The sequence below is a fragment of the Delphinus delphis genome, chromosome 9 (genome assembly GCF_949987515.2).
Source record: "Delphinus delphis chromosome 9, mDelDel1.2, whole genome shotgun sequence".
Lineage (NCBI taxonomy): Eukaryota > Metazoa > Chordata > Mammalia > Artiodactyla > Delphinidae > Delphinus > Delphinus delphis.
In genome coordinates, this window is record NC_082691.1 from 47,582,240 (window position 1) to 47,601,298 (window position 19,059).

The window sequence follows — 19,059 nt, forward strand, 5'->3', positions numbered from 1 at the left end:
CTTTAATACCACCAACAAAAATTTTCTTCACTGTTAGATGGGCATCAGCCTTGTGTGGTTGAGCACACATTGCTGCATCCACCTCTTCAACACAAGAGTTAGTCACAAAACCAAAGCCCCTGGAACGTTTTGTTTGGGGGTCTCGTATCACCACATAATCTGTAAGTGTGCCCCATTTCTCAAAATGTTCTCTTAAGCTATCATCTGTAGTTTCAAAGCTCCGACCACCAATAAACAGTTTTCTCAACTATTCTGGTTCCTTTGGATCATGGCCCTGCATTTTGAGACTGGACTCACCTCTTCCAAATTGAGTTCAATATCGCCTCTACTTTAAGTGTAGTCAAATAACTTAATTTCATGTAGGCAGCTTCCTTTTTTGCTTGTAGGGAATGTAGGTGTTGGCTCTTGTATTCTTTTTGAATGTTATTTCAAAAGCTATTTCTGTGTACCATCTGGTACACCATTATTCAGCTTCTTTAACAATAAATAGCAAAGTTGTCACTAACCTACACAAATGAGGGCTGTTCCAACTCTGCTTTCCTGAACTTGAGGCACCAACTTGATTAGAGAAGGGAAACTAAAGACTCCACTTTTCTCCCCTACTATCCCTCATCACAGCTGATCAAAGTCCTTTCTCCTGTACAATCTACCAATGGGGGAGGGGTACTGGTTTGCATGAAGTTGTACAGTGAGTGATTGAGAGGTCAGTCTCTGAAATTCAAGTCCTGGCTTTGAAACATCCTAGTTGTGTTACTGTGGTAGGCTCTAACTTCAAGCCTGGGTTTTCCTCATGTATAAAACTGGGTGCAGTAGCATGTTTTGCGGGATGAGAGTAAATAGTAAATAGGATAATGTATGAAAAGTGATTACATATATTATCTGGCATTAGTTCAGTGTTAAATAAATGTTGATATGAAGCTATGACACATGTGGTCCAGTCTTACAGCAGTATAGCAGTCAAAGCCTGGAAGTTGAAAAAAATCTGATATGCTCAGTCTCCTTACTTATACTTAACCAACCCTCTGAAGAGGACACATAGCCTTTAGCAACACTTCTTAAACCCTCTTTGCTTTCACACCTACTCAGTCAGTTATTTGACTCACCTTAAACTCCTGCCCCATAGACAAAGAGCCTCTCCTCCTTTCAGTCCTCCCTCTTCTCCCAATGTTGAATCACCTAATAGCAAGGAAAGACACTTCTCTGGGGAGATCTGAAAAAGAAAATGAGTGGGCAAGATCAAAATTCTTTTAGTGGTTGTTAACCACTGTTTGTTTGATGGTGATAAAATGGCCAACATACCAATATACAAAAACTGCTTTCTCCCATCACATTTTATCAATTCTGATGTCCTTTTAAAAACTATCATTCATTCACACATTATTGTAAGGTTCTGCAGCCAGAAAACTGAATCACTGACCAATCAGATTCAAAGGACTCGTAGTTTTGATGGTCAGGGGAGCAGGTAATTTTGGAGCAAGATGCTCCAAACACTGAGTGATAATAAGAAAACCATAATACCATTTAAAGTATGATGTACATTTGTATTACACTTTACAATTTTATGAGTGTTTTCACATAAGTTATTTAATCCGATTCCCCACAAAAATCTTGTGAGGTTGGCAGACTGAGGATAATTGTCTCCGTTTTAATAAATGCAGAGACTGTAACATAGGAGATTGACATGGGAGGTGCTGCAGTGAGTGGCTTCAGACAGTCAGAGAGTCAGATGAGAGCCCTGGTCACCCAGGAGGGAGGCCGATGAGGGGCACAGGAAGGGAGGGCCCCTCTTAGCCCTGCCATGGACCCTGAGGAGCAGAGCATCCCATTTGGTACTGATGCCTTAGCTTGTTGATTCTTGCTGTATATCCTTCCAGGCATTTTGTGGCTATCTTACGATGTTGGCACCATAATGGAATTTTATCTGCAAAACACGTTAGCCTAAGAGAAAATTCTATTAACACTTGCCTTTCCTTTCTTCTACTCTGATATTAAAAAAAAAAAAGAGTTAAAGAAAAATTATGGTTTTTTTTAAGAAACAGGAAAGATTTTCTTAGGTTGATTTTTAATAACTAAGGATTGTTAAACATGTCTGTTGTGGCTTTCAGAGCACAAGGTACCACAGTCAAGTAAGACCTTTTATCCCCCAGTAGAGAGAAATGGTACATTTTATTCAATACATTAAATTATGTAGACATTAGCCACAACATGTTGATTCAGCTTCACAGGAAATGAAAATCAATACCATCTGTGTGGATAGCGGCTCTACATTACCACAGCACACACTGTAATGTGTTCATTGCGTCTCAGCTCCAAAACCTCACTTTATTTAGAATGACATTATTGTAAGATTTTTAAAAGTCACTTTAATATGCATGTAAAAATCCAAATCAAGAAGTCAACAGATTTTGAATCCAGATTTTAGAAGCAATATTCTCCAGCTGCTTTGAATTTGCCTAGCATTTGATAAATTTTGAAACTGTCATGAGATACAGGTCTTCAAAGGCTGTGAGATATGGCCCAAGTGCCTAGCATCGAGCCCAGTACACAGCAGGTGCTCAAAAATGCTTGTTGAATTAATGAATCAGCACAAGATGCACCATCAATTTCATAACATATTCTTGGGGGGCTTCCCTGATGGGGAAGAATCTGCAGTGGTTAAGAATCTGCCTGCCAATACAGGGGACACAGGTTTGATCCCTGGTCCAGGAAGATCCCATGTGCCACAGAGCAACTCAGCCTGTGTGCCACAACTACTGAAGCCCGTGTGCCTAGAGCCTGTGCTCTGAAACAAGAGAAGCCAGCGCAATGAGAAGCCCATACACTGCAATGAAGAGTAGCCCTAGCTCGCTGCAATTAGAGAAAGCCCGTGTATAGCAACGAAGACCCAACGCAGCCAAAAAATAAATAAATAACATATTCTTGGGAAAAAAGAAACCTTAAAGTAAATGTACCCATTGACTGCAAGATGTACAATGATTTAATTTTAAAAAATATTTATTTATTTATTTGGTTGCCCCGGGTCTTAGTTGTGGCAGGCGGGCTCCTTACTTGCGGTTCTAGGGCTCTTTAGTTGTGGCTCGCCAGCTCCTTAGTTGTGGCATGTGAACTCTTAGTTGCGGCATGCGTGTGGGATCTAGTTCCCTGACCAGGGATTGAACCCAGGCCCCCTGCATTGGGAGCATGGAGGCTTATCCATTGCATCACCAGGGATGATTTTTAAAATGTGAAAAAAACTGATTAAGAATCTACGGAGGGGGCTTCCCTGGTGGCGCAGTGGTTTAGTCTGCCTGCCAATGCAGGGGACACGGGTTCGTGCCCCGGTCCGGAAAGATCCCACATGCCGCAGAGCGGCTGGGCCCGTAAGCCATGGCTGCTGAGCCTGCGTGTCCGGAGCCTGTGCTCCGCAAAGGGAGAGGCCACAACAGTGAGAGGCCCGCGTACTGCAAAAATTAAAAAAAAAAAAAAAAAAAAGAATCTAGGGAGGGACTTCTCTGGTGGTCCAGTGGTAAAGAATCCACCTTCCAATGCAGGGGACACGGGTTCACTCCCTGGTCGAGGAACTAAGATCCCACATGCCGCGGGGCAACTAAGCCCACGTGACACAACTACTGAGCCTGCACACCTCAACTAGAGAGACTGCGTGACGCAAACTACAGAGCCCACGTGCTCTGGAGCCCACACGCCACAATTAAAGGGAGAAAACCCGCATGCCACAAGTAGAGAGAAGCCCGTATGCTGCAACGAAAGACCCAGCATGCTGCAACAATTATCCTGTGTGCCGCAACTAAGATGCCACGCAGCCAAAAATAGTAAAATAAATAAATAATAAAATAAATAAATATTAAATGTATGTTTTAAAAAAAAGAATCTAGGGAAAGCAGTAGTTGCTCTAGGAGAGGCAAGTATAAATGCATTGGAAGTCTGAAGGACAAAGAGTTTAATTTCAGACAGAGGGACCAGATAATTTTTTTACTATAATTATCTGGAGGCACTGTTAGGATGGGCCCTTTTTTGAGAGCTCCAGAATTCCTGAGTAGGAGTGGCTTGGAGGAAACAATCTGGTTGGGAAGAGGATGACGGAGCAGCTAAGGGACTTGTTCTAAAAATGCATTTGTTTAGCGAGCATGCTGATTTCTTTAGATTGTATGTTTATTATCTGGAGGGCCTGGATAGGACTGGAGGTGAGGAGGGGTTGATGGTGAGTATGTAGAATTTAAAAATTTTCCATTTTAGGCATATAGGAATTTATGTCTAGATCTGTATCTTTATCTGTCTACTCTCTGTCTACTTGTCTATCTCTCTTTTGCTTTCTTTTAGTGAAAGCAATAGACTCAAGTTATCTGTCTTTATTGAAAATAATCAATATTTATATTTATTCTATACTATTATACTTCATCATCCTCTCCCATATTCAGGGAATTTCCTGAGTGAGCATCTTTGTCTTCTCCATCTCCATACCCACAGCATTAGTTAGCACAAAGCCTGGCTTTCAGTAGGTGTGAAATAAAGTTATTTATTGAAAGGAATGCCCTTGAAAAGCATAGATGGTATGGTTAATTCTTTTCAGCATGATCACATATCAGGTCATCTTTCATTTTGTAGACAGAATGATGAAGCAAGATTAGAGGCCCAACTTAGAGTCATAAGTAAAAGTCAGAAGAAAACCTGAGCAAGAATCCAGAGGATTCAAGTCCCAGTAGTGTATTTTGCATCATATTATCCAAGTTCCAGCAAAAATCACATGGATGTTCCTTGCATATGAATATGTCCTTTGTGGGAATTGGGACCGTTTTATTATTATGTCAAACCTTTAAAAGTCAGACATGCACTTTAAATTGATTTTTGGGGGTAGGTTTTGACCTCTCTTGTTACTACTGTCACATGCATGTGCAAGACAGCTGATGGGAGAGGATGTGTACCTGCCTCCAAGTAATTACATGCTACGGAGCCTCATCATTTCTGGTTCTTTAATCCAAATTTCTTAACCAACTCCTCTCAAATTGGATCTTTAGTACAGCCATTCTAATTCTATAGCTTCAAAACAAAGTCATTTTAAAAAATATTTATTTATTTATTTTTGCTGTGTTGTGTCTTCGTTTCTGTGCGAGGGCTTTCTCTAGTTGTGGCAAGCGGGGGCCACTCTTCATTGCGGTGCGCGGGCCTCTCACTATCGCGGCCTCTCTTGTTGTGGAGCACAGGCTCCAGACGCGCAGGCTCAGTAGTTGTGGCTCACAGGCTTAGTTGCTCCACGGCATGTGGGATCCTCCCAGACCAGGGCTCGAACCCATGTCCCCTGCATTAGAAGGCAGATTCGCGACCACTGCGCCACCAGGGAAGCCCAACAAAGTCATTTTTAAGCTATTTGAACTTAAAATATTTGGAAAAAAAATCTGAACGATTTCTGAAAGCACAAAGCAGGTATTTTCTTCAAACTCAAGTAACTGAAATAACTGAAGATATTTAGTTCAAATTGCAAATAAATTCACCTTTGGATTGAGACAAGGCAAGAGAAATATCAGACCCAAAGGTCAAAAGGAACATTTTGGAGTAAGTTATAAACAGAAAATAGGGATTTAGAATGGAAAAGATGAATCAACAATAAGATGGGGTCATGACACCTTGGTAAGTATTTTTTATTATTTTTTAAAACTCACTGTCCTAACCCAGGACTTTATTTTCACTGACTCTAATTGAGACTATTTTAGTGATTTTGTGTGTGTGTGTGTGTGTGTGTGTGTGTGTGTGTGTTGAAAGGATCAGGAAATGATACTCTGTACTTTGTTATGTCTTGATTCAGAGAAATTTAAAGCATACAGAAATCTTGGGCTAGATCTCTTCTCCATTCCCTGACTCTCCCTAGAACACTTATGCCAAAAATTACCATTCTCTGTGGTATCAGATTCTCAGGGAGAAGTAACTGTTTAGAGGAATTCATTTTCCAAATGCCCAAATTTCACCAGATTCAAATAGTGCTGATGTAAATAAATAACAGTTGTAAACTTGAAAAGTGGATAAGATTATTAGATGTGCCTGTCGATAGGTAATTAGCACAAGCACATTTGTGATTTATTGGAAAGTTCAAGGGCAACTGGAATGACTTCTGTTATTCTGCAGTTGCATGTTGGAGTTAAATCCTGTGTTTTCTGGAGCTGCAAACGTCTGTAGTATGATATTCATCATCATTTTAAATGTGTTTATTGAGTGGGAGGTCTCTAATTAGGAATCTGCTCTCATTCCAGTTGATATTGGGTTAAAATGTACTTTTTCACCAGCTACTTAAAAAGAGTTCCTAATCCAGCAACTCCACTCCTGGCTATTTATCCGAAAAACAAAAACAAAAACAAAAAACACTAATTCAAAAAGATACATGCACTCCTGTGCAGCATTATTTACAACAGCCATGATATGGAAGAAACCTAAGTGCCCATCAATAGATAAATGGGTAAAGATGATGTGGTATACATAGATACACACACACACACACACACACACACACACACACACACACACACACAAAGTGGAAAATTACTCAGCCATAGAAAGAAAAGAGATCTTGCCATTTGTGACAAAGCGGATGGACCTAGAGGGAATTATGTGAAGTGAGGTAAGTCAGACAGAGAAAGAAAAATACTGTATGATTTCACTTATATGTGGAATCTAAAAGACAAAACAAATGAACAAATATAACCAAACAGAAACAGAGTCATAGATACAGAGAACGAACAGGCAGTTGCCAGAGGGGAGGGAAGTTGGAAGAGGAGAGAAATAGGTGAGGGAGATTAAGAGGTACAAACTTCCAGTTACAAAGTAAATGAGTCATAGGGATGAAGTGTACATTGTGGGAAATACAGTTAACAGTTATGTAGTATATTTGTATAGTGACAGATGGTAACTAGACTTATAATAGTGATAATTTTGAAATGTATAGAAATATTGAATCACTATGTTGTGTACCAGGAACTAACAATGTGTTGTAGGTCAAGTATGCCTCAAAAACAAGCAAACAAACTCACAGAAAAAGAGATCAGATTTGTGGTTACCAGAGTGGGGCTGGGGAGAGAGGTAACTGGATGAAGGTAGTCAAAAGGTACAAACTTTCAGTTATAAGATAAATAAGTACTAGGGATATAATGTACAACATGATAAATATAAGTAATACTGCTGCGTGTTATTTATGAAAGTTGTAAAGAGAGTGAATCTTAAGAGTTCTCATCACAAGGAAAAATCTTTCTATTTCTTTAATTTTGTATCTATATGAAGTGATGGATTTCACTAATCTAATTGTGGTAATCATTTCATGATGTATGTAAATCAAATCATTATGCTGTACATCTTAAACTTATATAGTGTTGTATATTATATCTCAATAAGACTGGAAGAAAAAGAAAAAAGGAAAAATAAAAAGTTCCTAAAGCCAATCATCAGTGTAAAATAAGATTTAGGAGAATATCAAAAAATATTTGTTGACTGACAATGGAGAGGGTTGGGTTGGAACATATAATAAGTTTACCATTCTTCCAACTCAAAAAGTCTACACCCTATCAGGTTTATACTTTATCTATCCTCAGCGGGAGTGGGGTGGCTCTTCTCACTTTGCAGTGATTTGTCACTCTGCCTAACTAACTGGCCAGTCTCTTGTCCTGATTTTCCCACAATTGCACTGTAGCTTCTAGCAATACCAGGTGTCTCGCTTTTCTGCAACCTGTCTCCATGCCTGTACCCTTGCTGTTCTTTCTCTGTCTGAAGTGTCCTACTCATTAATCGCAGCTTTGAGTCAGGACTCAAATGCTACTGCCTGGGTAATGGGACATTCTCCTCTCACTCCCAGCATACGCAGGTAAGGTAATCTTCTGATTGTATTTGCTGGCTGGTTTGCATGTCTGATTCCTCAGGAGACTGAAATATTCTTGGGGGCAGGTGCTTCGTGTGTCTGCATTTTTGTAACCCTGAAACCTGGCATAGGGCTTTCACACATGGTATGTGCCCTTGAAGTATTTACTGAGTGAATGAGTATATTCCTTGGTGTAAATCATAAACATAACTTTATACTGCCCATATATCTTATAAGATTTCTCATATCTATCTCTTTCAGGTATAATTTTCTTTATATAAGTGATGCATGCCTAAAAACATATTTTTAATTTTGTGAATTTAATAAAATTCTAGATCCATGCTGTATTGTCCTATAAAGGAGTTGCTAGCCACATGTGGCTATTTAAATTTAAATCAGTGAAAATTAAATAAAATTAAAAAATTCAGTTGCTCAGTAGCAGCACCAGCCACATTTTAAGTGTCCAATAGACACATGTGGCTTTTAGCCATTGTATTAAACAACACAGACAGAGAACATTTCCATCACTGCAAAAAACTGTATTGAACAGTGCTACCTTAGAGAAACTGGATATCTTTGGTAATGTTTCAAATTCTTCTGTAAAGTAAATAATCATATTCAAACTAATTACCTTTGAACATCTGAATGCTAATATAGCCAGGTTTTAAAATACTAGTCTTAGATATGTTACATTCTCTGGTACAGACAAATCTTTTACAAATATTTTAAACAGTCTATATTTAAATGTAAAAAGTGTTCAGAAAAATAAAATATTGAGACTAGTGAGTCACACGATGACCTAGGTGCACCATTTTCTTACTTCTCCCTCCTGAGACACCAATAAAACTAAGCAAAAAAATGTTTTAAGTGCTCTCACTCCACAACATGAAGAGAGTAAGACAAGGATCATCAGTAGACAAGGGGATTCAAGAGGTTTATGAAATATAGAAAGTTGATGAAGCATACTGGAGAAAGTGGCAGCCTATACTATACCTGGAGGGGTATAAGTCACCACACTTGGAAACATTTGATGCAGAGGGGGTCAGGAATGAGTTGTGCAGCAAAACAGGAAGATTTGTTAAAAGTCTGTCAGTTGGAGAGAACCTACAGCCTGGCACAATAAAGGAAAAGTTACCTATATCTGTCTCATTCAGGCATTTTAAAACATCAGGGGTAAAGAGAGTATGGAGAGAGACACAAAGAGGCACTTACAAGATAACTGCCTGGCAAGAAGCTTCTCATTAGCAGCCCTGGGTAGTGGAAGATACTGCAGCAAGGCTCTCAAGGTTTTTTAACCATTAGGTAGGAGGATAGAATACATTTTCAGACACGTTCCATACATCTTTTCTTAGGAAGTTACTAGAGCGTATTCTCCACCAAAACAAGAGTAATGAGTAAGGCATATGCTCCTTTGGTGGACTGGACTATTGCTTCCTATTGTTCACATCTCCCCTGTCATTGACGTATACATTCATGTCTACATTTCCCTACTCCTTTGATGTTGGGGTTGCCCATATGATTTGCTTTGGCTAGTGGGGCACTGGTGGATGCCGCATGAGCAGAGGCTTTCAGTATGCTTATTTGGCATGTCTTGGTCTTTTTCTTTCTTCTTCCATCTTCCATGAGAAGAGCGTGCCCCAAATAGCTGCTGGTACCACATGAAAGACACATGGAGCAGTCTTGAATTCAACCCACATTCTGAAGCAGAGTGAGAACAGTAAATGTTTGTTGTTACCACTGAGATGTCAGGGCTGCTTGTCAGGCAGCATTACGGTTACACAGCATTTTTGTAGTAATAATTATTAAGAAGCTTTCAGGAACAATTAATCTAATTTGAGAGTACTGACATTCCTCCTCTAGAATGGTAACTGCAGCAGACCTGAAAGCAACTGGTCCAGTTGGGAATATGAGGATTAATGGCTCTGGGAGAGAGATCTTCAAGAAATAAGAAGAATCAACAGAATAGAAGGTATGATTGAGACCTTGGGAATATAGTTAAGGCAAATGGAAGAGCACAAAAATGGGAAATCCATTCCAACTGAATTGCAGGAGCACAGCAGTCATGATATTGGACTCTTTAGAAAAGGGGTCTTGATCCTATTATATTATTAGCTCTGTAGTGAACACTATTTATATAGATGTAATTAAGTAAGATCCATTTATAGTCCCCCCCCCCACATGGGTATACACTTATATCCAAACTCCTCAGGTTGTGCACATTAAATGTGTACAGCTTTTTGTATGTCAATCATACCTCAATAAAGTGGTTTACACACACACACACACACACACACACACACACACACACACACAAATGATTAAAAGAGAAAACAAAGCAGAGGAACAAAAAGGAAACAAAACAGACAAAAAGCCAAAGAGGGAAAAAACTAACTATGGTAAAAGTCCCTCAGGTCATCAAAAACCAACTTCCTGAGCTAGAACGACCAGAAACCTAGGCCCAGCCAGGGATTTGTATAGGTGCTTGGAATTCCATAAAAATGGCTCTTTATGAGGTAATAGCAAGAAATGAATCTATGAAAGCTAGGGATAAAACACAGTGGTTTTCTCACTTTCTGGTCTCAAGACTCTTTTATTCTTTTTTTTAAAAAAGAGACACCTGAAGCGCTTTCTTTTTCTGTGGGTTATAGCAATTGGTATTTACCTTACGAGAAATTAAAACCTATAGGATGCTTCAGTGGTCTTTTCATTTCTAGTTTGAAAACCTATTATAGTTTTTGGTTTTTAAAGAGCTCATTAAAGTCTACACTTAAAACATTAATTCTTTTGTCCTTAAACTCTGAATGATTGGTCTCAACGGACGACTTAGCTGGCATCATGATACTATATGAAACTGTTCCATTGTGTAAGACACAATAAGGTATATCATTAAAATCTGTAAAGTTAAGAGGAAGATAGCTTTCAACATAATTTATTTCTTATTTACAGTTTTGCCCAGTTTCTTTGCAGTAGATTCCTTTTCCATGAGCCCAGATAGCCTGCTATGTCCATTCCTGTATCTTTATTTATTTTTCAATAGGTTTGTGGGGTTTTTTTTAACATCTTTATTGGAGTATAATTGCTTTACAATGGTGTGTTAGTTTCTGCTTTATAACAAAATGAATCAGCTATACATATACATATATCCCCATATCTCCTCCCTCTTGCATCTCCCTCCCACCCTCCCTATCCCACCCCTCTAGGTGGTCACAAAGCACTAAGCTGATCTCCCTGTGCTATGTGGTTGCTTCCCACTAGCTATCTATTTTACATTTGGTGGTATATATATAAGTCCATGCCACTCTCTCACTTCGTCCCCAGCTTACCCTTCCCCCTCCCCGTGTCCTCAAATCTATTCTCTACATCTGCGCCTTTATTCCTGTCCTGCCTCTATGTTCTTCATAACCATTTTTTTTTTAGATTCCATATATATGTGTTAGCACATGGTATTTGTCTTTCTTTTTCTGACTTACTTCACATTCCTGTATCTTTAAAGGCAGAGGTTGCAGCTGTGGGGCAAGAAAGCAGCAAGTTGTCTCCTCTTTCTTTTTAAGCCCAACAATTCATCGTGCTCGTGTCTGACTTATTCAGCATTGGTAGGGGAATCCGGGTGCTGGACATGTCTCCAGTATCTCAGAGGAGGGAACTGAGGAGTCCCTTTATTTATTCCTTCACTAATGCTCTTCCTTTCTTCATGGAGATCTGAGTTTCTGACCTAATCATTTTCCTTCTCTCTGAAGAATATTTTTTAACATTTCATGCCAGGCAGATCTATGGATGAAAAATTCCTTCAATTTTTGCCTGTGAAAATCTTTATTTTTCCTATACTTTTGAAGGATAATTTTACTGGATACAGAATTCTAGGTTGGTGGTTTTGTTCTTTTCTGCATGCATGGTTTCTGAAGGAAGGTCTGATGTCATTCTTATCCTTGTTCCTTTATAGATAAGGTTCTTTCCCCCACCTCTCTGGCTTCCTTAAAGATTTTCTCTGTCTTTGATTTTATAGAGTTTTAGGTATTTTCCTAAATAGTGTTCTCTGAGCTTCCTGGATCTATGGTTTTCTTTCTGTCATTATACTGCGCTTTATTATGAAACTTTTTAACAGATTTAAGTTTTTAAAACATAACATGTAAAACTAATTTATTTTTAAAATAACTACAGCATTTTCCAACCAAATAATGCTCTATAACATCTTTTCATATTTAACATTCTTTTTCAGTCTTTTTAATGATCCCCTTCACATAAATATCTATAAAAACACCTAATTTACTTTATTGTTTCTTACGAGTCCAAACCCTCACAGTAGTTAAATCTGAGTCAGTCACTTTCCATTATTTTGCAATAGCCAAAAAAAACAAAAACAAAAAACCCTCTAGGCTGAAAGTTGACTTAAACTTATTTTAGCTGCAAAAGAGCAAAATAAAAATTTCCTTTTTTGTATTGGCAAAATTTAAAAATATCATATGATCAAGTTATCCTTATAGTTTTAAAAACATGATTGTTTTTAATGTTGCAGTAGTTGGATGTTGGGTAGCCCATGGGAACAGGTATCAGGGTAGCGGGGGAGGTGGCTCTTATTCAGGTCTGTTCAAAGGGGAGTATCCTCTTGAGCCTTGGTTTTCCATCTGTAAAATATGCATAGTGCCTGCTCTGACTCTTCACAAAGAAAGAAAAGAAAAATTCCTGATTTGGGGAGCTGTAATAGCCCTGAGAGATCATTTTGTCAATTTTGATGAGAAAACAGAGGCAAAAGTGGGTTGAAAACTTGCTCAAGGGCAAATATCAAGGGAACACATAGAATCACTGTATTTACATTTGGCATTGACAGTGCAAAGCTAATGTTTTTATTTGTATAACCCCAGTGCATCCTGTGTAAACTCATTATAACAGTATGAGCCTTATGGGCCACTTACATTACAATAACATATTTCTCAGACAGAAATCTGCTGGTATGGAAAATATCTGCTTTTTTAAATGGGATCAATCTCCACCTCCATAAGCTGTCCAATAACTGCATTATCAGTTCCTACATCTTGTCTTTTCTGATAGTTACCAAAATCTTTGGGTATGTTTTTCATAATATTTATAAGCTGAGGCAGGGTCAGTGAGTTGAAAGCTGAGGTAGGAGTTAGCAAGATGGATGAGATGGCTACTCTGGACATAACAACCCTGATGGTTGAAGGCACTGAGATGGGAAAGAGTAGTGTGTTCACCACATTACAAGTAATTTGCTTCTGAACTCATCCTCTTTTGTGAAAGCCATTCGTCTGTGCTCTCCTTCCTAGAGGCACAAGGAAGAATTTGTTGGGTGGGTGGGTAGGGGCATCCTCGATTTCTTACCCTTCTCACACTTAACAGAGGTCCTACTGATTCTGTTAAAGATTCTGGAATGTGCCCCCTTGTGTTGTTGATTTTACCACAGTCTTAGTTCAGGTCAACACTTTTGCTTAAATAACTAGTTACTAGATTACAATTAGCCTCTTAACTAGCTCACTGCCCTCACCCAATTGACTCTCCACAAACATCATTATGTTTCTCAGTCACTTAAATGCTTTCAACCTAAAGATAAAGAACCAAATTCTTTATTGTGACATTTAAGGCTGATTCCCAGTGCCCGCTCTGGCCTTGCCCTGTGCTCCTGCCCTGCGAGCACTCACACTGCTCTAGTTTACTGGCCTTTGCTGAGTCACCGGCTCTTCCGGTGATGCTGTCCTTGTCCTCCCCCTTTTCTCACATGGCTAATAACAAATTAACCTTTTCTCTCCTTCCTTCTCTCTCTCTCTCCCCTCCTTCACTTCTTCATTCCACAAATATTTATTGACACTCTTCTATGTGCCAGTCATTGAAGGTGCATTAGTGAGCAAAACAGGAAAAGCTCTGCCCTCGAAGACCTTTCACCGTGTGTTTGTGTTGGGGGTGACAGAAACGAAGTGTATTAACTAATAAATAATGCTGTATGTTAGAAGATGATAAGTGCTGTGGAGAAATAGTAAGCTGTAAATGGAAGGGGAGGATGCAGGGAGAGATGTCATTTTAAATAGAGTGGTCAGAGTAGGTCACACACACAGAAGATGGCATTTCAGCAAAGATTAGGATGAAGTAAGGAAGGGAGCCATTTGGTTATTTGGAGAAAGGATGTTCCAGGCAGAGGAAGCAGCCAGTGCAAAGGCCTGGCATGTTCAAGGAGCAGCAAGAGAGCTAGTGCATCTGGAGCACAGTGAGTGAGGAGGACTCACAGAAGAAGAGGTCAGAGAGGTTCCTAGGGGACCTGACAGCCATCTAGGTAGTGGTAAAGACTTCAGTTTTTATGCTGAGAGAAACTGGGACCCAGTGAAGGCTCTGGAGCTGAAGAGAGACATTATTCGACACACGTTTGAAAGACAAGAAGTATGGAGAGCGGTAAGGAGGCTACTATAGAGGCTTCCCTGGTGGTGCAGTGGTTAAGAATCCGCCTGCCAATGCAGGGGACACGGGTTTGAGCCCTGTGTCCCCAGGAAGATCCCACATGCTGCGGAGCAACTAAGCCCATGTGCTACGACTACTGAGCCTGAGCTCTGGAGCCTGCGAGCCACAACTACTGAGCCCATGTGCCGCAACTACTGAAGCTGGCGTGCCTAGAGCCTGTGCTCCATAACAAGAGAAGACACTGCAATGAGAAGCCTGTGCACTGCAACGAAGAGTAGCCCCTGTTCGCCGCAACTAGAGAAAGCCCATGCGCAGCAACAAAGACCCAACACAGCCAAAAATAAATAAATAAAATAAATAAATTTATATAAAAAAAATAAAATAATGCAATAGATAGATGGTGGTAGCCGGGACCAGGTGGCAATAGAGGCTGATGAGGATTGGTCAGATACTGGGAGTGTATATATATTTTTTGCATTTTAAACAATTTTAAACAAAATATCATTGAATAAACTTGACTCTTTTTGGTGTACAGGTCAATGAATATTAAAACACATACAGATTTAAATAGTTACCACCACATTCAGAATCTAGAACAGTTCCTCAAACTCCTAAAACTCTCTCAACCTAACCCTTGTCAAACACTGTTCTCTATCACTATAGTATGGTATTTTCAAGAATGTCATATAAATAGAATCATATAGTAGGTAACATTTTGAGACTGGCTTCTTTCACTTGGTACAATGTCTTTGAGATTCATTCAAGTTGTTGCTTGTGTTCATAGTTTGTTCTTTTTCATTAATTAGTAGCATTCCATTATATGGCTGAACTACAATTTGTTTATCCATTCACCTGGTAAAGGACAGTCGGTTGTTTCCAGTTTGGGGTGATCATGAACACTGCTACTAGAAAGTTAGTGTATAGGTGTTTGAATTAACATATATTTTTATTCCTCTGGGATAAATGCTCAATAGTACAAATTCTAGGTCTTATGGTAATTGCATATTTAACTTCATAAGAAACAGCCAGATTATTTTCCAGAGGGGCGTACCATGTTATAGTACCATTAGCAAAGTAGGAAAGTTCTAGTTGCTTTATATTCTTGTCAGCACCTGGTGCTGTCAGTATTTTTTATTTTAGCCATTCTAATAAGTGCATTAATAGTATTTCATCATGGTTTATATTTGCGCCTCCCTAATTCCCTAACTTGGGAATTAGATGGCTTCACAGGAGAATTCTAACAAACATTTAGAGAAGAGTTAATACCTATCCCTCTGAACCTATTCCAAAAAATTGCAGAAAGAAGGAACACTCCCAACCTCATTCTATGAGGCCACCATCACCCTGATACTAAAACCAGAGAAAGATATCACAAAGAAAATTACAGGCCAATAACACTGATGAAAATAGACACAAAAATACTCAACAAAATACTAGCAAACCAAATCCAACAATACATTAAAAGGATCATCCATCATGATCAAGTGGGATTTATCCCAGGGATGCAAGGATTCTTTAATATCTGCAAATCAATCTGTGTGATATATCACATTAACAAACTGAAGCATAAAAACCATATGATCATCTCAATAGATTCAGAAAAAGCTTTTGACAAAATTCAAAACCCATTTATGATAAAAGCTCTCCAGAAAGTGGGCATAGAGAGAACTTACCTCAACATAATAAAGGCCAAATATGACAAACCCACAGCTAACATCATTCTTAATGGTGAAAAGCTGAAAGCATTCCCTTTAAGATCAGGAACCAGGCAAGGATGTCCATTGTCACCACTTTTCTTCAACATCGTTTTGGAAGTCCTAGCCATGGCAATCAGAAAACAAAAAGAAATAAAAGGAATCCAAATTGGAAAAAAGGAAGTAAAACTGTCACTGTTTGCAGATGACATGATACTATACATAGAGAGTCCTAAAGATGCTACCAGAAAACTACTAGAGATAATCAATGAATTGGATAAAGTTGCAGGATACAAAATTAATATACAGAAATCTCTTGCATTCCTATACACTAAAAACAAAAGATCAGAAAGAGAAATCAAGGAAACAATTACATTTCCCTCTCATCAAAAATAATAAAATACCTAGGAATAAACCTATTTAAGGAGACAGAAGACCTCTACTCTGAAAACTATAAGGTGCTTATGAAAGAAATAGAAGATGACACAAAGAGATGGAGAGATATACCATGTTCTTGGAATGGAAGAACCAATATTGTCAAAATCAGTATACTACCCAAGGCAGTCTACAGATTCAGTGCAATTCCTATCAAATTACCAATGGTGTTTTTCCCAGAACTAGAACAAAAAATTCTAAAATTTATATGGAAACACAAAAGACCCTGAATAACCAAAGCAATCCTGAGAAAGAAAAATGGAGCTGCAGGAATCAGACTCCCTGCCTTCAGACTATACTACAAAGCTACAGTCATCAAAACAGTATGGTACTGGTACAAAATCAGAAATATAGATCAATGGAACAGGATAGACAGTCCAGAGATAAACTCACACACCTATGGTCAACTAATCTATGACAAAGGAGGCAAGAATATACAATGGAGAAAAGACAGTCTCTTCAATAAGTGGTGCTGGGAAAACTGGACAGCTACATGTAAAAAAAAATGAAATTAGAACACTCCCTAACACCATACACAAAAATAAACTCAAAATGCATCTAAGACCTAAATGTAAGGCCGGACACTGTAAAACTCTTAGAGGAAAAAATAGGCAGAACACACTTTGACATAAATTGCAGCAATATCTTTTTTGATCCACCTCCTAAAGTAATGAAAATAAAAACAAATATAAACAAATGGGACCTTATTAAACTTCAAGGCTTCTGCACAGCAAAGGAAACCATAAACAAAACAAAAAGACAACCCACAAAATGAGAGAACATATCTGCAAAGGAAGCAACCAACAAGGGATTAATCTCCAAAATATACAAACAGCTCATGTGGCTCATATCAAAAAAAACCAACACAATCAAAAAGATGGGCAGTAGGTCTAAATAGACACTTCTCCAAAGAAGACACACAGATGGCCAAAAAGCACATGAAAAGATGCTCAACATCACTAATTATTATAGGAATGAAAATCAAATCTACAATGAGGTATCACCTCATACCAGTCAGAATGGACATCATCAAAAAGTCTACAAACAATAAATGCTGTAGAGGGTGTGAAGAAAAGGGAACCCTCTGACACTGTTGATATGAATGTAAGTTGGTACAGCCATTATGGAGAACAGTATGGAGGTTCCTTAAAAAAACTAAATATAGAACTACCCTATGATCCAGCAATCCCACTCCTGGGCATATATCCAGAGAAAACTCTAATTTGAAAAGATACATGCACCTCAAAGTTCACAGCAGCACTATTTACAAGAGCCAAGACATGGAAGCAACCTAAATGTCCATCGACAGATGAATGGATAAAGAAGATGTGGTACTTATATACAATGGAATATTACTCAGCCATAAAAAAACAATGAAATAATGCCATTTGCAGCAACATGGACGGACCTAGAGATTATCATAATAAGTGAAGTAAGTCAGACAGAGAAAGATAAATATCATATGTTATTGCTTATATGCAGAACCTATTAAAAATGATACAAATGAACTTATTTACAAAACAGAAATAGAGTCACAGATGTAGAAAACAAACTTATGGTTACTGGGGGGAAGGAGTGGGAGGGATAAATTGGAAGGTTGGGATTGACATGTATACACTACTGTATATAAAACAGAAAACTAATGAGGACTTACTGTACAGCACAGGGAACTCTACTCAATACTCTGTAATGACCTATATGGGAAAAGAATCTAAAAAAGAGTGGATATATGTATATGTATAATTGATTCACTTTGCTGTACAGCAGAAACTAATACAACATTGTAAATCAAGCATACTCCAATAAAAATTTTGAAAAAGAAACTGCCAGACTCTTTTCCAGAGGGGCTGTACCATGTTACAGTCCTACTAGCAAAGTATGAAAGTTCTAGTTGCTTTACATTCTTGTCAGCTCCTCGTGCTTTCAGTATTTTTTATTTTGGCCATTCTAATAAGTGCATAACAGTATTTCGTCATAGCTTAACATTTGCGCCTCCCAAATTCCCTAATTTGCATTTCCCTGTGCACCTATTAGAATGGCTAATGATGTTGAACATCTTTTCATGTGATTATATGTTATTTATATATACTCTTTGGTGAAGTTTATAGTCAAGTCTTTTGCTCACTGGAAAAAAAATTGAGTTGCTTGTTGTACTACCATTGAGCTTTGAGAATTCATTACATACTCTGGATACAAGTTGTTGTTCGATATAGTTTTGTAAATATTTTCTCCCAGTCTCCATCTTGTCTGTTCATTGTGTCAACTTCCACAGAGCAAGCATTTTTTTAAATTAAATTTTAAAATTTGAGATAATTGTAGGTTTATACACAGTTTCAAGAAATAATGCAGAGGAACCGCATATGCCCATTACTTAGTGTCAGCCAATGGTAACAGCTTGCAAAACTGTTGTACGATATACAGCCAGAATGTTGGTATTGAAATAATCAAAACACAGAGCCATTCCATCACCACAGGCTCTCTCATGTGGCCCTTTTGTAGCCTTATCCACTTCCTTCCCAGTCCTACCTCCTCCTTAACCCTGATGACCACTAATCTCTTCTCTATTTCCATACATTTTGTTACTTCAAGAATGTTACATAATATAGAATCATACAATATGTAATTGTTAAGATTTACTTTTTTTCACTCAACATAATTCCGTGGAGATTCATCCAAGCTGTTGTTTGCATCAATAAT

At 38.4% G+C, this 19,059-nt stretch overlaps 1 long non-coding RNA gene across 1 annotated transcript in view; it reads right to left on the reverse strand.

The window, feature by feature from the left end:
- LOC132430645 (uncharacterized) overlaps window positions 1-19,059 on the reverse strand; it is a 219,211-nt gene that overhangs the window by 46,074 nt on the left and 154,078 nt on the right. Inside the window, exon 4 of the long non-coding RNA XR_009520541.1 lies at window positions 1,104-1,210. This is a non-coding gene — a long non-coding RNA (uncharacterized lncRNA). The remainder of the gene's footprint in view (window positions 1-1,103; window positions 1,211-19,059) is intronic.